The following is a 23,913-nucleotide window of genomic DNA, read 5'->3' as shown; positions in this document are numbered from 1 at the left end:
TGTGTGTGTGTGTGTGTGTGTGTGTGTGAAGAAATGGTTGTCTATTGACTGGCAGACACAAGTAAGAGTGCAGGTGTGAATAGGACCCTTCCCTTAAACTAAGTTTATTTTAGAGTCACACTCAAACAATAAACTTTCATTCAACTTTACATCTACCTCTTTACATGTAATTAGTAATTTCATTGGATGAATGAAAACAGGTGAAATTATTCAAGCTTTTGTTAGAAATGAGAGCACTGCATGGTTTGTGGCAATGGTAAAAACACTGAGAAAAGCAAGAAACCAAACCAAACAGTTTTCACCTCCAAAATGAACCAACACATCCTAAGAACAATTCCTAATAATTCATTTAAAGTCTTTTTTTTATGTATAGAAAAAGGAGGGAGTACCATTAATTATTGTGGAATAACTCCCTGCACAGCTGTTTGGGTGAGATCTGAATTCACAATCTAGCTGAATGATAGTTAGTCATTTGGTAGAAATTGGAAAAAAAATCACTTTAAGCAACCTTTTTGGCTCACAGATGTTAATGAAAAATAACAATTGCAACCGACCAGAGCAATAATGACATACCGCCAAAACTGCGCTATGAAAGCACGGGCCATCGTAGCCCAGAAGAATATTGGAACCACTGCTTGTCTCCTGTTGAACCCTGGATGTCTTAAGCAAGTGTTTACCGTAAGGTATGAGCTGCCTGAGTTTGAAAGGGTCTCTCTATTCCGTACTATTTCTGTCGCAGCAGGCTGCCGTGCCCTGCTGATCTCCCAGCTTATTTCTGATGAATTATTCTGGGTGGCGCAGACCCAGTAGCAGGCTAATGTGCTGTAGTCATCATTAGAAATGTGATCTGCCCTTGCAGAGTCTCCTGTGCTAATCTTTTTATGATATCACCATTCTTTTTCAGGAGTAGCTGCACTTGCTAAGTGCAACCTGCCCCTGTCAGTTTGCCAAGGGAAGGTCCTGTCATGTGATAGAGCGTCGCTCAAAAAAATGTCTCAGCGTTACCTGGCGGACTCCTCAATTCTTTGCATGCTGAGGCTGCTTGAATGTAGCAAGTTGGCTGTCTTCAGTCAGGGCTATAGTTCAGCTCACATCTCGGTACCCTTCACAGACCAGGTGTTATGCATTAGCAGATGACAGCTTTTGGTTTGGTGATGAGGAGTGGCATTTTTCACCCAGCGAGGCTGGAGGCTGAGCCAGGGGCTGCCGTAGTACTTCTCCTGAGTCAGTGTTCTCTATCCTTTTTTCAATCTGGGAAAGGTATGCCTTATTTTTTTTTAAAAAAGACCCTACTAAAAAYACACTAGTATTTTTAAATTCCCTATCAATATTTTTTCAATTTTCTTCTGACTTGTTGCACTACCAGAAGAAATTTGAAAAATGTAACACATCAGAATTTGCTATTTGTCACAGGTAGGTGGTGTCCTTAGCAATTATCTGTCAGTATTATAGTAGCAGCTACAGCCCTATTATATTGGCTACAGAACGTTTTTATAGAACATGCATACTATGGCACTGCAAGAGAGCTTGCAGCGTGCGCAAGACTCCCTCCTGGTTTTGATACAGAGGGGAAAATGCAAATAATAGGCAAGGCTTCTGGTAAATCTGATCTCCTTGGGTTGAGGGTTTCCTTAGGGATCGATCTGATGGCATGGAGATGAATTAGCAGGGAAGAACAGCACTTTCACATGGCAGAAGCAACCCTCCCCCCTTATGTTGCTGTGGTATCAGTGCCTCAGCTTAATCTTTGCGAAAAGGGTGCTTGCTGCAGCAGGCAAAACTGCTCTTGGTAAAGGCAAAGATTTTGGATGGTGGGCTGAGCAAATGTGACTGGGGTCAGACTTTCAAGAGGACTCAGTCAGCTCTTGTTGTGACACTTACAGGCAGAGTTTTCTGAAGACCCAGCGCAACGCGCTCTGAGCAGAGAAGAGCTCTGGCAGCTCTGCCTCTGTTAGCAATGCTGAGAGTCTGTTGCTGTGCGCAGCAAACAGCTATCSTGCAAGGAGCAAACCCAAGTTCTCTTGTTTTCAGAGGGGCTGTTTGTTGTCTTTTGAAAGGAAAAATGCGACTGAAATATGCCAGTTTCTGAGCTTCCAATCTGGTACTTAATTCCTTCTACCTTGATGAATGGTGGTCAGTGCTGATAATTGTTGTATGGTGCATATACAGCACAAGCCACCTGATACTGAGGAGAGGAGATACTAACAGCTTTTCCTGGTTGCCTGTGCATATCAGCAAAGTGTGTGTCTATAAATGTAAGATCCACAAATGTGGACAGTCCCCTTATGCAGGTACCTTCATAAATACACCCCTTTCTTTCGAAGACCTGTTCACTGGTAGAACCCACACGGTGCAGAGGCTTCTATGGCTGCTGAAGCATATTGTGTTCCAGATAAACTAGTTTCACAAACACTTGGGCAAGTGGTGATCTCTCCTGTGAACTTATAAACTCAGAAAATAAAAGGGGCCTTTATAAAAGGCTTGGCTTTGAATCTGCGATCCTTTTATGTGCTGCCATTTTTGATAACGTTACAGACTGTAGTTATACTGGGCAAGGTGTGTAGTGTTAGAAAACACATATTCAAGGTACTTTAAATGATATAGTGTGTAAGCTTAGGGTGACCAGGATCATCAAGAATTAGCTAGACCTAGTTAGCCTTCTACTCCTTTAAATGTAACTAGATAACTCATATTTAAACTCAGCAGTCCCTGTTTATTCTAGATAGTGGCATGTTTTATGGTGCTTGTAGTGTTTTTTTATAAGGAATATCCAGGTTGGAAAAGGACAGAGAACACTGCCTGAAAGGATATAAAATCTAATAGGAAAGATGGAGCATGATGAGTTGTGGTCCTGAGCACTCACAACATGAGAGTAAACTGATTTTTTTCATTAGCGGTCACAGGGATTGGCAGAAAAACGTACCTCACTGTGGGAGTTTTGGCTGTAGTACTGACAGTGGGCTGCTGTATGAGAAGATGTGGGAAAAATTAACCCCAGTAAGGGAAATGCGGAACGGGGGGGGGGGGAAATATAGGAAACTTGCTACTTTCTGCTGATCAGTGTGATTTCATCTTACTTTTGGCACTGTTTCATGTCAATGACTAGTTTATAAATGTGGCTCTATACCTCTGAAAACATTAAAATAGAGCATGCTTGAACTTCTGGATGAGATCTTATTGCAAAAGTAACCTCAAGAAAACATATCAAGGAAGATATCAAGAGAATCAGAGATCCTGCTGAACACTAGGAAAAAGTTAGCTGGTAAGTGAGAAAATAAGTTGCTAAAGCAGCAGCATGATTTATAATTTAGTCTTTTGGCTGGCCAACTGCAGGTATATAATAACAAAGCTAGAAAGCTCTTTGATGATCTGTTCAGTTCCCAAGCTGGGAATGAGTCAGGATTTGCTTAGCTGATACTATAGGGGGGCAGGATTAGCTCAGTTGGTTAGAGCATGGTGCTGCTAATGCCAAGGTCGTGGATTCAGTCCCCGTATGGGCTATGCTGAGGGTTGGGCTAGATGATCTCCAGAGGTCCCTTCCACCTTACCGTTCTATGATTCTATATTTCATTCTGACAGATAAAGTGTGTTACGAAAAGGACTGAGCAGAAGTCAGTGTGGCTTCAGTAAGAATGATGAGTAAACCCATACCAATCACTGTTTGTAAGAGAAGTTGGAGCATGGAAAGGTTAAGTGGCAGCACATCTGATATTACTGGTTCAGCTGGAGTAAAGGAAGCATTTTCAAAAAAGGAAATGAAGAAACTGGCTTTGCTCCAGGGATGAACCTGCTAGGTCTTGTAGATGTCAGCTGTCTTAAGTAGATGGGTAGAGCCTACACATGTTTCATCAGATCCTGGCAGGGTCTATACTGCCTTTGAAGAGCTGGTTATGTTCAGACAGGTAAAGATGGGATGACACACTATCTTAGTGTGGAAACAACACAATGACACAATCCTCAGGCTGCATAAAACTCAGTGAGAGCAGAGAGACAATGTCTGAGCTGGGATTTTAATGTAAGAAATAGTTCTCCCTCCTGTGGAGTCTTAGTATGATGGTGGTTCTCTGTGACAGCTGCTAGCGATTCCCTTTGCATGTTTTTATACTGGATGAAACTAATGTTGCCAAGGAAGTGTTCATATGTGCTTGAGTACTGTGGATCTGACAGGCATGTGAGTACCAGCACGTAGTACACAGTTATTGATTCTAACCCTTCCCACCTGCAGCGTAGCAAAATTAGTATTAACAAATCTGTGTGGCTAGGACTTAATTATAGCTGAATCTCATTATATAGAGCCTGATTCTCTACATATATTCAACAGTACAGATCTAGCCTAACACCCCCCAAATCTCATGTGTAACCTTGACAAAGGTTATTTCAGGTTTATGGGAGTGTAAATAATGCAGAGAATCGGCCTGCTATTCCGCTGTTGACTCCACTGTTGACCAGAAAAAAAGCTCCTAAGAGCTTTAGTCCACTGAGGTACAGTACCAAGTCCGCTCTTAGTAGGGGAAAAAGGTAGCTTTACTTATTTGGAGAGATCAAATTCAAAGAGGTTCTGACTATGCAGTATGATTTCTCTTTTTTTGTAGCATTACARGGATATTCCAAGCCTGGGCTGCAGAAAGGACTGGCTGAACTGCTTATGTCATCTGTACTGAGGGAGCCGGCCAGAAGAACATTACTCTTGTGATGCCCAGGATTAACTGGAAAGCTAGAAGTAATTTTTAGCAGGACAGATAAAAGATTTTAGCTCATTCATAGGCTCCTGGGGGTAGCTTTCTAAAATAGCTTTTCTTCTGGTTATCTTTCTAAAGCCACATAAACAGTCTTTACACCCCTAGCATGGAGTTTGTAAGGAAGATTGGGTATCATTGTCTGCTGCTTTGACAGGTGTAGAGTTATAATAGGAATAAACAACCTGGATCTACCTGGGAGTCTTGAAAAAACTGCTTGTAAATAGGAAGTCTCACTTTTTACTGCACTTCGGTTCTCACCTCAAAGAAGGTAATTTCTGTGTATTCTGTGAACCTCTTTGAAAGAACCTGTTTATTTTGAAAGCAAACCTTTTGAACATCAACAAAAATGTCACTTGGAGAATGAACAATGTCTGTCTTTATGCTCATAGTCTTGCACATACCATGTGCGTATACATCAGTCATCTTTTATTACTTTAAGCATCCCAAAAATCTTATTCCTAAGTAAAGTTTTTTGGTAAATCTGGTGATAGACTTAGTTTTTTTGTTTCGTTATGTGAAAAGAACACTTTGCAATATAAGGASTAATTAAAAAAAATCTTATCTTTCAGTCATATTGTAAGGAATTTCTCTTATTAAATTTGCTGACATTTTTGGACTCCAGTGAGCAGCTTCAGAGCTTGCTGATCTCTGTTATGCCAGGACTGAGAAGGCAAAGAGCACCAGAAAAGGAAGTATTTGTAGATGAAAACATCTAGTTGCAAGCTGTGCCTGGGCAGATCCAAGGGCAAGGTGTCTGCCTTGAGACACAGAATCCTTATGGGAAAATCCATCCTTTGGGTATCCTTGAAGTTAGCAGAGTTATAGCTATATTAAATCCCAGGTTTGTTAGTATAATGGCTCTGCTGAGTCTTGCAGGAGAATCCTGTTTTGAGAGCTTTTCTCTAATGGAATGCAGTCTTTAGCATGGTTTTTCATTATTCATCATGAGTCACCCTCCTGCTTGTTCAAAAGTTGCAAAGAAGTGGTTTCACCTTTTCTCTGTTCTCAGTGAAATACCAAAAAAWATCATGTGAAAAAAAATTGAGAATCATTGTTAGGCCCATCAGTACACTGTAGTTTAATGAGGAGATGGCCATTTAGGATACAGATCATTTCACTGACAATATTTTATTTCCATTGCTGCATTTAAAGGGCTCCCAATGCCTAAAAGACTTAATGAGGTTCCTTCTGCTATTACAGAATAGACAGGATACTTCGAATACAGGCAGTGCCGACTCAGTAGGGTCTCTCTCTCTCTCATCCACTCTGCTTTGTGTCCAAAGTGAAGATAGGCCTGACATCTTTGCTGTCTTGGGCCTAGATTACAACCAGTATCACTAGCAAGGAAAAATCCTCATCCTTAATGCAAGGACTGATTTTTTTATCCAACTCTTGGGCTAACGCATTCAGTAGTAGAAGTTGTTTGTAGAAATGTCCGCCTGATACTGTAGGACGATCCAGCTTTAGACTTTTTCTACTCATATTCCTTAACATGGCTGCTTCTTTGAAGAATGAGATTAGCTTTTCTACACCTGACAATCCCCATGGTACATTTTGATATCATGACTTTAGCATCATGTTATAATGATTTCAGTAGGACTGGCACATGTCATTTAAAAGCTAGAGCAAGTTACAAATACTTGGCATTCTGGTGTATGTAGCAGACAAATACTTACCTTTCAGTATGTGATTTTGGGAAGCCATCACACCTAAACTCTAACTGGTGGCAAACCCAAACTGATAGGCAAATGTTTTGTTAGTTTTCCCCATTTGTTCTCCTTCGTATAGCAGTTGCTGTATTTTCCAGCTCACTGTTTCCTGATCTAGCATTGCCAATAATAGCTGTTTCCAGAGTAATGGAAACTTTCTTCTGAATGAGGCAAGTTGTACTGCCATCTATTTGAAAATGGAAAACATTTGCACTCTTTATATAAAAAGAAATAAGATCTTACCATAAATATAGAAGCAAAGCACTGTTTGTGCCCAGATCTCGAATATGTCTTTGGAATAGCTGTGAGCTGGAAAAATGTTCGGCAATGTGGAGGAGGACGAGTACGTTAAATAACTCATCATGGAATGGGCAAGGTTATTTTCTTATTTTGCTTCTTGAGCTCTTATTCCCGCAGGAGATGGCCTTTTGAAAAAGGAAATGTGGCAAACAGGAAAAGCAGGCATTTAAGAAAGAAGCAAGACTGTAGCCTGAATTGTTGGCTTGGCCTTATCACATACTAGCTAAAGGAATGGAATATGAATGGATTCACGCCCAAATTCCACTGCAGTCATCAGCAGGAACTTTAGCACTGGGCATAGGGGCCACGTGTCCACCTCCATGTGGAGCTGTTAAAGTGCAAGGAACTCTTATCCTATGTTCTGACATAACTTCAGTTGGTCGATCCCATTCTGCATGTGAGAAATGGTCAGGCATTAKGGGTGCAATGACAGTGTCTGGAGATGCCTGTAACATACTTTAAAGAGGGGCCTTGTGTGGTTTGAGGGATAGGGATTCATGATGCTACAAATTTGGCCCTTCTTTGTTCTCTCAATATTTTTAGGGCTTCCAAAATTGCRTGGCTGCTATCTTCCTTCTTTTTCTGCAGTGTACAGCCAGAGGGTGGCATGGCAGTACATTAAGGGTGTTAAACGCTGAGCTCTTCAGTAATTTCTCACATGTATGCAGTGTATGAAATAACTTAGAGTTAAGGCAGATTTTTGGGCGCAAGATGCCTCAATTAGAAAATAGACCCACAAAAATGAAGCTACAAGTAAGCRGACATGTAAAAATGGTCAAATTTTCTGTGATGAGCTATAGACTAGATACAATTTGAAATAAATATTAGTATCTTGTGATCTCTCTGTTCTTAAAACAAGAATAATAAATGGAGATGGAACATCAACTGGACAAATTGTTTGTCATTCTGGTTGTGGTTATACATCACAAGGGAAGAAGTAAAGAAACCAGCATAAAGGTTTATTTAACATTACTTGCATGTTTAAATAGGCTGTGTAAATGCTAGAAATGATTGCTTTTAGGAATAGGGGATGACAGGAGTCAGCCATCACTTGACGTCTGGTCACCCAGGAGACATTTTGAGAAGTTCAGGAACTCTGCGGTAGCTCCTGTGTGTTGTTTTTCATAAGAACAGGAACAAGAGGCCTATGAAGTGCTTGCTGATCCCCGTCAAAGCCTTTCCTGTTGTCAGTTGCCTGGGAATTGCTATGGTATGCTTATTTCATGGATTTTATTACAGGCCAAAGGTAAGTATAGTGTTATAAAGTAAACCAGGAAAAAATTTACCTTTTGTCCCGAGGTCTACACTGACTTTTTGTTCAATGCTTGAGTTGTTGAAGTAGAAAATAGTATTTGAATTTAAGAATTAGMCAATTAGCACAGTACAACTGAATTTTAGTTCATTTATGCCACAATAAATCTATAATCAAATARTTTTGATCCTGTTTGCATTGCTCCATGCTCTTTCAATTTTGAACTAATGTTATTACCATATATTAAGTATGAGACCTTTCTGTGCTGGGAACATTACTTACCAGATCTAGGTAATCTTCCTGTTGAAATCTCTCTTAGTCAACAGGTGAAGTGGCATATTATTGAATCTTCCTAGCTAGTGGCTAATAGGTAAGTGCTGCTCGTTAGAGTTTTTCCTTTCATACTCACTGCTTGCTATCTAGCATTTGGGAAGCTTGTTTCTTGTGATCTATTTARTAATCCATATGACCAAATGTACTTTTAAGGTGTGCAGAAACAGGGATTAAATAGAACAGGAGAAATACGTTGTCTGTAGTGGAAACAAAGGAAACTTTTCCAAAAGGATAAGTAAAGCTGTAGCGTGAAAAGCTACAGATAAAAAGATCTATAGCTACATCTTTATAGTGTTTGCTAGGAAGCGCACTGTCCGCRTTCCTGTATGGAAATGTACAATGGAGAAAAATCCGACTCTGTGTTTCCATACTGGGCTGAGAGCTGTGACTTTCTGAACGATYCCTCTGGAGTTCCAAAGCTTGGAACAAATGCAAGAAGCTCTCATGAGTCTTAAGTCTGGAGCATGTTCTCTGAGTACCAGCTTACTCTGATTGAAATAAATAAAGTTATTGAAATAAAGTTAATTTGTACTTTTACAGAAAATACCACATGGGAACAGCAAGGCAGGTGTTGAACTGTGATTACTACTATTGAGTCCTGCTATGTAGCACTGCTGCAAATTGTGCACTGATATCCCACTGATCACACTGATATCCCACTGATCACACTGATATACCATAGCCGAACAGGCTGTTATTACTGTCACTCTGCGTCAGTACAGACTTTGCCTCAACACCCCAGTCTTCCTACCTTCTTCTGAACCCTGCTACCTTCACAGCCTTTAATGACATGGCCTATTATGCATTTTGTTTGCTGCTTGCGATTTCTTCTCCTGCTGCTCTGTGTGCAGATAAACTTTGCTCTCATTTGTGTAGCTAGTTGTGATTGATTTGTACAAGTCCTAGCCTGAACCCTGAAGCTGATACAGACAGTGCCAGGCAATCGCAGCTCTGCTATTTGCTATCTGACTTTTGCTCTATATAGCTGCGTTCTGCGTACTTCTGACACAGTCCCACCAGGAATCCCGATGCTGTAAATGTTTGTCTGTTTGGGTGTGACAGCAGCAGATGAACACTTTGGGAGCTCCAGAGTGAGGTCAAATCTTCCAGAAGTGTCTTGTTAAAGTCTTTTCATGGCTGCGGGCGTTTCTAATGTGCTGTGGAGGTTGGGTTGTGGCGTGTCTTCCCTCCCTCCAAATATGGCTTCTGCGATCCGAACCTGTGACTTGCTTTGCTGTGTCGTAATTAGTGCTGAGATTAGTTTATCTGAGGATCCGTTCAGTGTAGGCCAGTCAGAGACATGTCTTCATCGAAGTCACAGTTTGCTAGAGATTATCGCTACCCAGGGATGATAATGGCAGGTGATCTTTAAAAAGCATTTTTTCTGATGTAAAGTAGAAGAGGAATACCACTATTGCATGGCTGAAAAGCTGAAAAGCCTTGTGTTCATCTAGACCCTAGATTTCCGAGAGGAGTTTACAATGCTGCTTCAGCCAACAAGAGCATGGAGACATTTGGACAATTTCAGGGATCCTTTCTTGAGGGGAAAAAGCTATGGAAATGTTGGTCTAAAGCTGCTAGAATTTGACTTAAGTCTTCACTGTGCCTCGGACTGAATTTATTTTCATTTTTTAAGGGGGTGGTATTTCTAAAACCATTGTCAGTGATAATCTTCACTGTGCATCAACTGGCATCTGCTAAATTTCTCTCACAGCAAAGTCTGACTCTGAGATAGGCATCTCGAGAATAAACTAATTTCCATCCCAATACTGATTAGGAGATTGCAGGAGAGTATCATTCTACCAATTCTATTTACAATTTTTGCTACAAGTTTATGATAGAGGCTGGGTTCCCTCTGCAGTCATTAGAGTTGGGCAAATCCAGAGGGCGCTTCTGCCATTCCTCAAATAGATGAGTTGCTCTCTAAAAAAGCATGTCTCCCTCTGCTGACTACAGAGCCTCTTTCTGCTGTGCTTATTTTCCTCTTGACAAAACAGTGTTCTTGATTCCTTGTAAAAATTCCAGTTTAGGATATTTCTAATATGGGTGAAATGAAAGTCTGCAGACTTTGCAGATGTATTAAATCCACATTTTAACATGAGCAGAAGCAGGTATATTACATTTCCATATTAATGTACATTCTTTATTCCTGTAACGTGAGCATTCAGTTGTCTCAATTCTATTGGACTGCTGAATGCTGTCAAATTTAGGAATACAGAAGTGCCAGCTTGGAAGAGAGCCACGACCTAGCTACGTCTTTGTCCCTCGCCAGCGCTGACAGTCCAGCACGGATACCGCTGACAACGGCCTCAGCCCTGTAGCAGGCAGGTGGGGAATAATCCTCCTTTCGGCCTCCTCTGGTGATGCTCACCCTGATCTGTACCTGTTAATGAYTGGCCTGAATGCTGAACCATTAAATATTTTTTCTGCATAGCTGATACCTGAATTATACTTGAATGTTCCAGAAATGACTACTTAATCCCTTTCTTAATATTGAATCCTAGATTTCAATAGTGTCATGTGACAGCAGGTTCTGTAATTTGATTACACAGGGAGTGTAAAAGTATTGCATTGCATAAGTTTGATTTTCCACCTTTTATGGGACACCTCCTCGCTTTTGAAAATAGATGCACACAGATTAGGAGGTTCTCATGTTCCTTATTTTCTGTCTAAGACAGAGTGATCCTAGCAGCCTCTGTTTTCCAGGGAGGAATGTCTTTTCTACCCTTTCCCAAGCCTGTTCTGGTTCTCCAAAATCCTTTCCATAGATGCAGCGAACAGAGAGCACATAACATTCTAGACAAATTTGTGCCAATGATTTCTCATACTAACGTAATCTTTGCATTTTTGACTATATTTGTATATGAAAATACTTTGTCACTGATCAGTCTAAAATAATGCTGATATCCTTTTCCTGAGTAAATTCTGTCATGTAAACGTACCTACTAATTCAGCTATTTTGGAGTTCAGCAAAGTGTACTAGTAATTCACACCTTTCTCTCCAGTGAAGTTTTYGTTTATCAGCTTTGATCTTCCTTTCTTATTACTGTGTCCGTTTACCTAGTGTGATTGGATCCCTTTGTGTAATAATTTAATTTTTTCTTCTGCTGTACATAGTGCATGTTTATTGATCATTGAACTGAGATTCTACATTCCTGGGTAGATATAACAATCYGTTGTAATTTGTGTAGCAATACTTTTAATTAAATTTATAACTGAGCGTATCAGGAAAAAAATGCAATATATTATGCTGTATTTATTATTTAAATAAAATAACGAATACTAGCAGCCCTAGTTAAATGAGTGAGAAAGAGAAAAGTGTGGGAGGAATTGGGTAATTTTAAAAACAATTTCTAAATCATTTGTTTATTTCTGTAAAGGTGGCAAATGTCTATATCAAAACAAATCTGAAAATGTAGATGTCCAGGATTATAATTTACCACAACATAAGAACAAATGGCCTTAGTTAATTTACTTTTCTGAGAGTTCATTTTGAAATGAAAATTTAGAGCATCAATATTGAAGTAGACTGTGAGCAAAAGGAAGACAGCTGGTGGAGACTCACTTCCTTGCAAAAGGAATTCCCCCATGCATTTAAAAGAAGCACTGTATGTGCAAGAAAATTTGATAGACAAATAGGGGTTGGGGGGGGAGCTAAAAACACAATAGAGAAAATTTGAAGAGAAATGGAAATAAGAGTGGTTYGAGGGTTTAATCTAAAGAGATCAGAGAGAGTAGATTGAAAGACTGAAACTATCTGTGATCAGCAACTTAAAGACKGAGGTGCCAGCATGTCTGAAAGATAAAATAATTGATGCTGAGAGTGAGTGAGGCTGGCCACAAATTATAAAGGCTAGAGGCTGAGAAGTTTGGTCAAACATGAGCTCTGTGAGAATGCAACTCCTGGTAATGGAATTGGCCCATAAAATGTGACAGAAAACCCTGTGTGTGGGACTTTAGAGGGACCCCATTGCTGGATATGGCTCTGATGCCCTAAGTAGGTATCCAAAGAAAGGCAAAAGCCTACTTTGTTTTTAGCTTCTCACTTGCTCAGTGATTGCTCTCTTCACTATCCTTTTTGCTACCTTTCCTGAATATATGGACTGTTTAATCTGGAACTGGCTAATTAGACTGCCATGTTAAAATAAATAGTTCTAGTTCTGAGAGTGAAAAGTTGTAGCTCAAGTTAAAGCCAAAGCACACTATCTGTGCATCTTTGTAAGATGTGCATGCTGCTTTGCTGATGGTCAAATCCTTCCAGTGACTACAATGACTTTTCTTTAAACAGTACTGAGAATGATTTTCAAAAAAAGTCAGAAGCAAGTTCAGAACAGTTGGATTGAATTTAACTACATTTCAATATTCCTTTATCCTTTCTTCTTCACCTGTCTTTCCATCTTCTCTCCCTGCTTTCCTCTTGTCTCCCAATAACAGTTGCAGTCACACAGATATTTTAGAATTTGTATTGTTCTAACTTGGAAACCGATGCTTTTCTAATGTGAACTCACACATTTGCATTGAATGTATGGTGGATTACTCCAATAGTGCTTTATCCTTCTCTTCCATATCTGAAAGTGCAAGAACTCTTAATCCAAATCCACACCATAATTGTTGATACATAAACTAGGCAAATTTTCCTTAAAATAAGTAATAAAAAAGCAGAATGAAGTACAAAATCAAAATACTATGGAAAGACACAAATTTTGATAGCCACATTTTTTAAGAGTAATATGCAGTCTAAATAGATTTTAAGAAGCTGTGATCTTACCTTTTTTGTCCTTGATGTGCAGAAACAAAAGCATCAGACTGCATTTGGTGTCACGTTTGTCTCTACCACATTGCAAATGACAACAAGGTAGAGACTGAAAGGAGAAGTACGGCTGGAGATGATAAAGTCCTCTGATACTGTATTATTGTTCTTTATTCATGCCCACATCCCTTTTGAGGTTTGACCTTCTTTCATGCAGTTAAGAAAAGTAGATGGAGAAAGATATTTTAGAAATGCCCATGGTAGGGCGAAGAAATACTTGCTGAAGATGTTTCCTCTAATAAATCAATTATCATCTAAAGGATCCACCTGTGTTGCTTGCCAGTTATAGTCTAGTAAATATTTAACTTACTAAATATGACACTTGAGACTGCATGATTTATAAGTGGGTGTAGTCCTTTCTTTGGCATTTGTTCTGGACAAAGCCTAACTAAATTAGCAATTGAGGTAAAGATCACCGTGATTTACTGTAATTTCTGGGTTGATAAAAGTGCAAGGCAGGTTTTAAAGGTCATTTTTAATAATAAAAAAAAAAGAAAAAAAAAAGAAAAAAACCCTCTCATCTCATGAACTATTGTAAATTAAATAAATATATTAACAGTCTTCAGGAAAAATCACAGCAAACGCATTTTAAAATTGAATTTCTGTGATCMGGAATGTTTTGAACAGCATCATCTCATTTTTCTTAGGGATACTATGAGAAGGCTGTATAGGATATGGAAAAATGCTTTGTGAGCAATAATTTCATGGCAACTGTTCAATTTTCCCATGTCATCTTTCATGACACCTTGATTTATAGATCCTGCGGTGGGCGGTGAATGAAAGGAAACACGGCTCCATATTTGACAGGATGCCATTCATGGCTCTCTGAGCCTCATCTCAGACTGTGCAGGATCCAGCATCATTCTCCTTTACAGATGACGTCTGCATTGAATCTGCAAAGGATTTGGCTGAAAGAATGTCCACTCTCAGATATTCATTTTCTATGTTAGCTTGAAAATCAGTAAAAGCCTCTTCTCTAAGCAGATCCCTCAGGAACAAAGGCTTAAGGATACAGGCAGGTTGTGGAATAGGTCAGAAATATGAATGGAGTATGCTGAGTGCAGTAGAGATTTAAGTTCAAGGGTTAGGGAATCTGAAATGTAGGTCTTTAAATTATCATAAAAAGACAAGTTTGTTTTAGTTCTTTCCAAATTTACAACGTGGAATCTCTAAGATGCTGAAATATTCAATGGACAACTGGGATACTGTTCTGTATTTCTTAATATAATGGTAGGTTAGCACAAGAATTATTTATTCCCACAACAASAGCTGTGTGCCAGTCTGAGTCCAAGTCTACGATACTTGTCCTGGGTGATACAAGTGTTACTCTGCAAGCACCATACCCATTTCCCAGGGTGACTCTTGCAGTACACGACTGCCAGCTGTGAATAAGGCTGTCACAGCCTGCTCTTTACTGATGGGGAGATCTGCTGATRTGCAAGACTCACTAGTGCCAGGGTTTTGGCTTCCTGCCAGCAGGGCTGAAGGCTAGTGATCTATGTCATAGCACCATCTCCTAGCCTTCCTTCTTAATTCATGCTCCAGGAGCTGGGGTAGGTAAACGTAAGTGAACCGAAAACATAACTTTAAAGGTGTCCTCTCTACAGCTTGTGGAGATAGAATTCTTAACTCATGCCTGTTGTTTATATACAACCACAACTATTCGTCTTCAATGACGGATGAGGAGAAAGATAGGAAAAATATGTTAAATACTGACATGGAAATAATTTTACTTTTTTTTTTTTTTTTAGTATTTTTTTGCTATGAGTGGGATGCCTACTGCTTTATGCAAGATTTGCATCTTCAGATTGCACAGGTCTCCAATCATTATTTTCAGAATATTTTCTTAAAAAAGGGTATATTAAATCTTGCCAGAGTATTGGTAGTATATCTGGCTATAGTGTGGATTGTATCTTGACAAAATAATTTCTAAAGGTTATATTTAAGTATCTCTCTTGTAAGGTCTCATGAGATAAAGTCTCCCTCTTATGGGAACTCCCTGGAATTACAGAGATTCCCCACAGTGCTCGAGCAGGACGTGTGGGACGGGGTCAGCGAGGACGGGTTGGCAGCAGGGCTTTGCCAGGGCATCCTCTGAGTGTCCCCGAGCACTGTGCTGGTGTGGAGCAGAGCTGTTGGAGCCGTGTGCCTGTGACACATCCTGGTGTTGGAWAACTGCTGAATGGCTTGCGGGAAACCAGCAAGTAAAAAAGATTAGCAAGGTTTCASTATCAGATAAGAAACAGAAACGGAGGCTATCCCAAATGCTAATTTTCTTGACACTTCAAAATGGCAGCTAGCAGAAGGAAAGGAAGAGGGAATCTCAGGCTTAACTGTTAAATACTTAATGCCTCAAGACAATTATTTTCAGAGCAACTRAAGACTCCTAATTCATTTAAAAAGTGCATGTGTATTACTTCAACAGAAACAATATAACCTTTTTTGAATATTTCTCTTTTATATTCTTTTTGAATATCTATCAAAACATACATACTGGATTGTTTTTTGCTATAGGCTTGTCAGCATTTACAAAGGGAGTTGGAAGTGTAATTATAAGATTATAATAACATTTTTTATATGCACATTAGTATTCTTGAAATCAATTTATATGTTATGTTTGATAATATATTGTTCAGTCTGGTACTGTATGAAAGAAATGACACTTTAAGGTTGGATCACCTATGTGTCATTTTACTAGAGGAAAAACTGGCAAACTTTCATCTGAAACACTGGGATTCCCCTCTGAATTTGATTTTGTATCTTAGCATTAAGATTCTGGGCTAAATTAGTTGTCTGCTTTTTAATTGTGTTGTAAACATTTTCAAACAAATAAATGCAGTAATTAATGTCTTCCAGCCTCTTCTAGAGTGCTGTAAAGAAGATACTTTGAAGTTTTGTAACTATATTTCATTTGTCTCAGTAAAACAAGAATATTGTTTCTAGCAAGACATTCAAAATGCATGCAGTTAATTTTTTGTGACAAAACTTAGCTACAGACAATGTTAAAGGTCTTCAGCCATAAAAAAAAAAAAAATCCCTCCCTATTTTTCTCAGCTGAATGTCACTGGACAAAGAAAGAGAGTGCTAGTTTACTGAACAGCATATTTAGGCCAACACACCTTTTGGTGCCCAGGTTTGTGACTTCATACTGAATAGCTGTTCTTATTCAGTTAAAATATAAAAGCAAATTTCCCTCTTAGAGGGAGTAAAATTACTTTAAATTGTCATATTGCATTATCTGTAATTTGAAAAATTGCCAAACAAAGAACCAATCCGTTTGTCTTTCACGTAGGTTCACCTTGCTTGGGAAGACACATCTTGATTCCATTTTGATGTGTGTCTCTGGGCATCATGCAAAGCATATTCTGTTTCTCTGTGTGCTCTGCTATGAATGCCTCACGCTGGAGTACTTCCACTGTGGCTAAATTAGTGTCTTAGTTCAGATCAGGAGTGTGCTTCTAAAGCCGGTCAGATCATCCCTGCTAACCACGCTTTCATTCACATCATGGAGCAGTCTTGGGGTGTGTTTATTGAATCTCTTTTAGGTGCAGCTGAAGAGGAAATGTGTTCCAGGAGTCTGTTTAATGCTCCCCAGCTGCAATCAGTCTGCAATGGCACCTGAGTGGGTCTTGTCTGTGGTAACCCTCCCTCAACCATTCCTAGTGTGGCTATCAGATCCTCAGCACCAACTGTTTACTTCAACAGATCCATCTCTGGTGGACCCCGCTGCTTGTTAGTTTAGACGTGGCCTCCGTCTTATTAGCGTTGTTCCTTTTAGCAGGGTATCTGTCTCTTTGGGTTTGGGAGGCCAAGTGGAAATGTCGCTTAACAATTATCTTTCTGTGACTGCCCATCCAGTTGTGCCTCCTCTGTTACAGGAGGGAAGGCGGAAGGAAATCAGTTCTCTGCYAGAGAAGCAGAGCCCGGTCTGTGTTTACTGAATACGTGTCCGATTGTTCAGTGCTGGGATTCTGCTTTGCCTAAACTAGAGAGGCTAGSATCAACGGTGTTTGGGTTTGGATATCCCCAGAATCCAAATATTCCCCAGAAGGTTGGTCTAGAGCTTAACTTCAGGCATGTCTCTCCTAGAAAAGTAGGAGAGTAGAGAAAAACGCAAAAAGAGATTTGTCAGCAGCAGGGAAGTGACAGAATGGAGCAGTCTCCTGTAATTAACACTCTGGAGTCTTCTGGGACATCTTCATTTTCACTTTTTTTCTTCCCTTCCCAGGAACCTTCTCCCAGAAAGGAAGTGATAGAGGCTGACCTTCTGATGTCACCTTTATTCAGGTAGTATCTTTTTTGAGAGAGCTCAACTACAGCGAGACTAAATGAAAAATAAATTTCTGTAATGATAAATTAATGGTGCCCTAATGGAATGTTCCTAGATGGACTGGAATTTAATGCTGTGGCTGAGTAGCAAATTTCTTTATTTTAATGAGGTAAACAAAATAACTGCCCTGTACATCATACTGTTAATGGACTGAATTTGATTAAATTAGAGCAGAAGTGGTTTGCAGACTGAGGCAGATATATTGTGGAAACACTGAGTTCAAGATCAGTAGCATAGCGAAGATTTTTAAGTATAAATCATAGCCACAGGAGCCTAAATAAAATTAAATTTGGAAAGCTGCCCACATTAGCAGATTGTGTTGTTGATGCTTCTGCAAGGTTTTTTCTTCCCCCCCCCTCCCTTTTTTTCTGTTCCCCTCTGTAAAAGCTTGTTTAGAGTTCTTTATAGATTGCAGTGAAGTCTGGAACAGAATTTGCAGAAATATAACATCTGAATAGCTTGTGATCAGATACCTCAGCAACACAGGAATACTTAGTGTTTATGGGACAGTCTAGGGCAGTTGTAAGGTAGTCAGCTGTTTGATTTTACCATGATTTGGTGCTTGCAATTCTGTACTATGATTGAAGCTAGCATTCATTGATATATCTGAGGTAGATRTGTCTCTAGCATCTAAGAGAAGAAAGTGATCTTCTGTAAGATTTTTGGACATTTATTCAATGGAATTTAGGTAAAGTGTCTATGGCAAAAGTATCTTCCAGCTAGAGGTTCAGTTCAAGCTAGCAGCTTGTGCTGAACTCACAAAATACTTGATGTGCTGTTCAGGTATGAAACAAGATAATTTTGACYGAATTTTGCATTGAACTTCTCTGGTATTTTTGTAACTTGAAACTCAGAAGGCCCATATCTACTTTTCAAAAGCTCTAGGCTTTAATGGTGTCAGGGCAGACTCAGTGCTTAACTCATGAGATTTTTTTTTTTTTTTCCAAAAATGACTATTTATTTTAGCTGTCTTAATCTGGGGAACTCTAGAAAGGCTCAGACTGAGGCACAGCAAAAGCACCTGCTTTTTGAGAGCTGCCTCTCAATGTCTTTGAGATTCAGGGTCCTTCAAAGTATGCCATGTCAGATGTTCAAAGGCAAGAGTCACTGCGAGGTGGGAGTGCTCAGTAAGAAGGCTGCAGTTCTTCCTCTGAAACTCTATCAATCGACAGATAGGATGTCCTCTAACAGCCATCAGGCCACTGCTGCTCTCTGAACAAATGATCTGGTGGGTGCCAGTCTCTTCTGATTTCTGATTCTGAATGTTGAATAATCCTTTTGATCCATGACTGGAACTCAGAGGCAGGAAATAAACTTCAAAGAGATGTCAATATAGCAATATGTTAATAATTCCTCTTTGCACTTACACAAAGGCTTGAAGAATTTATGATAAAACTGAACAATCTTAATGAAACTGCATTTTTTAATACTGTTATTATGTACCAAGCTAATAGATTCTTCAAAATTTTGCTTTTGCTTTAACTGGGAAACATTAAAAGCTCAAGACCACTGTGAAGAATGTGTTAATTAAAATTATTAATGAAATGTGCTGAGCTCTAGATATGTGTTCCCATGCACAAAAATACGGGGCTCTGTAATTAAGACCCATTAAGTATTGTGGCTGAGTTAGCAGCCTCAGGTGCTGGCTGGCATTCAATATGGCCATTTTTTTGCTCTGTTAGTTTCATAAATGGGGTGGGGGAGGTGGAGCCTTAGTTGCAATCCAATTTTTACTAATGGGAAGGTGCTTAAGATGCAAATGAAAAGCTCTCCTGTCCCCTCTTTCAATACAAATAGTAAGTATCTTCAGTCTGTCCCCACTTTTCTCCTGATAAAAGCAATTTATTATTTGAGACTAAGCTGTGCAGATTTGCATGCTGCTCAGCAGCTGTKCTACCGTACAAAGATCATAGATCTCATTCCTATGTAAGGACACCTTTTTCGTTCTCTAGCAGAAACTCATTAATTTTAACACACACCAGTGAAGCAGCTGAGTGGGCTTTGAGGTCTCCTTCATAGCAGCGTGTTGTGTTGCTTCTGCACCACTGAGCTCATTATTCTTTTATTAAGAAAGCAAGGAGGAATACAGTGTGTACAGTCCTAATGCTATCTTGCACAGATATCACAGGGCATCAGCACTCTCCAGAAACACAGAGACTCTGCTTGAAAAATGAAATGAAGCATTCTTTGTTTTTTATTCTTAAGCTAAGGAATGTTCCTCCTCCTATAAGTGAGGAACATGTGGCACACTGATGGCTACACCTCATGTTTCTTCTCAAAGTTCTTCTTACTCCAGAGTTACACAGGTCAAGACTAGGAAAATTGGCTATGTAAGAAATAAATGCCAAAGATGATACATATGACCAAAAAAGGATTTTCCTATATATCCTCTGCAAACACCTGTATTTTAGATGTCTTCTTAAGCCTCCAATATTTAGCTGTGCCGAGATGAGTACATTTACAGAGTAAATTGCATTTGCTTTCTGTGCTGCTGCTTTAGGCTGAGACTTCTTTCAAGCCTTGGGAGCCTAATTGCATTTTCTACCAATTCCTAAATGAATCTGAAAATCTCAGCCCAGTTCTGCCAGGATGAACGAGAAAGGCATTCATCTTGTATTCAGGTCAGTGAAGCTATTTAGAGGAGGCACACAGTRGTACTCAGGACATGAGTTTATTGATTCAGGTCCAATTCAGGTTTGAATTCAGAATGAAGCTTTGATTCAGCTGTTGTATCCTCCAGCCTCTTACTCCCACCTCTGAGCTGTCAGTACAAAAATAAATAGCAAACGGAGAATCCGAAAATGTCAACCCTCTGTGATTTGAAGTTAGTAACCAGGCAGAATGCATGGTGATTTCTACATGTCCAGTATTAATCATTTTCTTATTTTGTTCATTAAAGAAATTTCTATTATTCAGTTTAGGTTCTGCAGAATTCCTCTGGACTCAGCTGTGCAGCTTAAATCCAAGCAGCAGTTCTTAATGTTTTTAAGACCAAGCCTTCCTCCTTCTTTTCTTTTTTCAGGTTTGTCTTTCCTGGTTTTCCTCGAGTTCATATGCAATTTACTCTGGTTTGCCCCAAGACTGTTAATTCTAATTTTACAGGCAAAACTATCTCCTTTGTATGCAGTAATTCCCCACACTCTAAAAATGTGTATCCCAAGCTCCAACAGAGCCTCATCCAACATTGCTTTCCTGAGCAATGTTTCAGGAAAAGGAAGGAAGGAAGGAAGGAAGTGTGTTGGAAAGTCTCCCAATAACCTCATGCTGTTGTCTCCCTATGGTGATCAATTAGTGACTTGTCAAGAACTTCACTCATTAATCTCGTGGATGTGCTGTGTGGCGGAGGTATCTGCTGTGTGTGTTTGTTTGCAGTTTGTGTACGACAGAAATGCACTGTGCAGTGCCKTTCTGTTCTGCTCAGTTGGGGGTGCTTGGGCAGCACAGAGGCAGGCAGGCAACCTGCCTTCCTCACCTGGTTACCTATACGACACTTGGGGTGAATCCTCTGGCACAAAGATGAAGCAGCACCTTTTCTGGGAGCAACTGAGTGTGTTCTGCAGAGCAGGCTTTCTGGAGTGCACGATGGGAAGAAAGAGCAGGCGGGCAGCCTTGGCGGGGGCAGACACAAGGACACGCACTGGAAGCGCTGGAATATAAAAGGGTTTCCTGGGGACCAAGAGCGGTTTGTTGCAATGTAGACATGTGACAAAAGTTACTGTATGTATTGCCCTCCCCCACATTTGCTTTAGTGGAAATGTTTTTGTGGCTCCCTGAGAGCTTTAGCAGCTAACAGAAAACTAATTTCTAGCCAAATCAGTGTTTCAGAATCTGGTTGCCAGTCAAATGGGAAGGAGGTGAAGATTGTGATCGCTTGGGAGCTCTTTGGCCAGCATAAGCTGACTGGAAAAATTCTCTCACCTGGTCATTGCCCTGTCAGACAGAAAATAATTTACCTCACAGTAAATAAACTACTTGTTTATATTTAAGTGAATCACTGAAAGAGCTGGTAACAACCATTTGCTGTCTTGAGGAAAGGCACTGTCCACAGCAAGATGTATGTGTGCATTCCCCGAGCTGGGGGATGTAGTCAGGACCCTGGTGGCTGGCATGCTAAAGCTCACTGGCTTGCTATCAAGAAATCTTTGGTGGATGGTTGCGGGAACTTGGAATCAGAACAGTAGGTCAGAGGATGAAAATACCTATAAATCAACATCCTACTCTACCTTAAGTGCTAAGCTAGGCAAAAGGAACTGGATGCCTGGCCAAGAGTCAGGGAGTGCGGTAGCTAGAGAGGGAGKCTTGCTGCTTGGACAAAGGGAGATCCTTATGGTGAAAAATCTTCACAAAAAGCATTGGATTTTCCTACCCAGGTAAAAACTCAGGCCTGGAGATGACAGAGATTTGGAAAATGTTGCATTTTATAAAAAGAGCCAGATGATGGCAGCATAGAATGCAACAGAAGATAGAAAGTTCGTCAGTTAAGTAACAAGAGGCTTGTCCTTGAAGATGGGGTTAGAGTTCAACTTTTCCATCTCATCCTCCATTTCAACAGTGGCTTTTGAAACACGGTTTTATAGCGTTGGGAAGAAGAAAACAATGAATTTCTTCTGTGTACATGTGCTGATCTTTTATATGCTATGCAATACATCAACTCAGAAATCTTTCCTGTGTGGCATCAGTGATAAACAGTTCTGCTTTATCATTTCAGCAGCTGCTTCAGACCTAGAAAAGTCTTTTCCCATTAGCTGTATAGGTTCTTGTAGCAAGTCCAACCATCTACAAATCCTACCTTGCTAAATCTTGTCATCAAAATCTAATCTGTAACCACTGCAGCCTCTGAAACAGACTTCAGAACATAACTGGATATAACAGGAAATACAAGCCACACAYGATGTTAGCTGCTGAGAAAAGCTTAACAAGCAATATCTAATTCAAAGGTGATTGACTTGAGCAYCTAAGAAACTAATATCTGCTTTGGTTGTGTGATAGAGAATTGCCGTCTCTGTGGCAAAGTTCCCAAGACCTAAGACCTGTGTCTTAGTGGATCACTGTCTACTGGTACAGGCAAAGGACAAGATGATCACAGGGTAAGGGCTATTTTCTCTAGATCCACTGGTTTGTATTGTCCCACCACAGAAGGGACTTTGGGTTTTCAGAAGTCCTTCTACAGAGGCAGCCACACAGATCCAGAGGAGCAAGCGTGTGGTGGAGCCCTTCAGGWCGTGCACTATTATGAGATAGGGGAGACAGCACACAAGGTCAGAGCACATTCACAGCCACTGGGGACCCTCGACATGCCTCACTTCTACATTGGTAGCATTTGGAAGTGAGATTCCATCTCTGCTTGCTAGTAGTTCTCAACCATGGGAGAAGTGCTATAAGCTAGGCAGCTCCAGTGGTTTTATTTTAATGTCTGTTGGCACTGTTCCCCTCGCAAACTCATAGAAGTAAGTTTCCTGGATAAGCAAAAGATAAATGTCTGAAATACATTTGAACATTAAATGCTCTTCTGCCAGTAGAGATGACCAAATTATTCTCCTTACATCTGTAGACTCGTCCATCTTCTTGATTTAATTTGAAATTTCAGGAACATGGGTAGTTTACATTACTGAAGCCCTTCAAAAGAAGAGATGCTGTGTAATTGAAGAGGAACTATGACTGTACTGACTTCCTAGTTTCTGGGTGCGATGGGAATGTGGGATAGTTAAGTGCAATATTTTCTGTAATGGCAGATTCTTTCATTGCTGTTGTGACAGGCCCCAGCTTTACAAATTGCAGTTATTGCCCAGTTGACCCTGGTGAGTGGAACAGAATTAACTCTCTTTGCCTATGCTTCCTGCTACCTGCAAAGGAAGTGGTCTCCCATACGCAGCAGGAATTGTCAAGCCCTGCTTAATTGAACTACACTGAAAAAAACAACGAAAATAATTTTTCTTCTTGCATTTGCATGTAGGCACCTTGGACTGTGTTCATCATGAGTTTCCACCCTAACGCTGAATTCTGGAAGCATGATTCTGGCTTATTCTAGTTCCATTAGTTATGATGGTAACTAAGGGCTTTGGAGGTAGAAAAATATGGACTTTGGAGCTCTGGGGTATTCCCTTGTGGAACTATGCTTAGGACAGTTCAGTGTTATGGCAAAAAAGCAGGCTTCAGAAGAAAGCTTTTCCTTTCTGTTCCTAAGAGATCTTACAGGCAGTAGGTCTCAGGTGGGTTCCTGTGGCTGGTRTAAGCAAATTCAAACCATACAGTGTCACCAGTGTGTGATATTTGGAATTCCAATTGAGAGAGAGGCTGAGCCCTCATGTGGCATATGTGCAGAAAAAGGGGAAGGGAAAAATACCTTAATGGAATAAAGAAGTAAGATGCCTCTTGTTACCTATTGTCCAACACAAACTAAAATCAGACCTTGCCAATAGAGATAAATTACTTAATATCCA

The 23,913-nt window shown here is 40.0% G+C and overlaps 1 protein-coding gene across 16 annotated transcripts in view; it reads left to right on the top strand.

Moving 5' to 3' along the window:
* FRRS1 (ferric chelate reductase 1) overlaps positions 1-23,913 on the top strand; it is a 166,383-nt gene that overhangs the window by 70,366 nt on the left and 72,104 nt on the right. For 11 of the 16 annotated variants that reach the window (XM_085303640.1, XM_085303639.1, XM_085303638.1 and 8 more), the window contains one exon: positions 17,372-17,430. The gene's annotated coding sequence lies outside the window, so the exon portion shown is untranslated. Of the gene's footprint in view, positions 1-523; positions 615-7,877; positions 8,085-17,371; positions 17,431-19,973; positions 20,095-20,495; positions 20,819-23,913 lie in introns of those variants that run through there. The other 5 variants (XM_085303636.1, XM_085303635.1, XM_085303624.1 and 2 more) reach the window with 4 other exon arrangements.

Source organism: Rhea americana, unplaced genomic scaffold (assembly GCF_003343005.1).
Source record: "Rhea americana isolate MKP2758 unplaced genomic scaffold, rheAme1 scaffold_2, whole genome shotgun sequence".
NCBI lineage: Eukaryota > Metazoa > Chordata > Aves > Rheiformes > Rheidae > Rhea > Rhea americana.
Note: the sequence above shows the minus strand (reverse complement) of the source record. Positions and strands in the feature narration are given on the sequence as shown.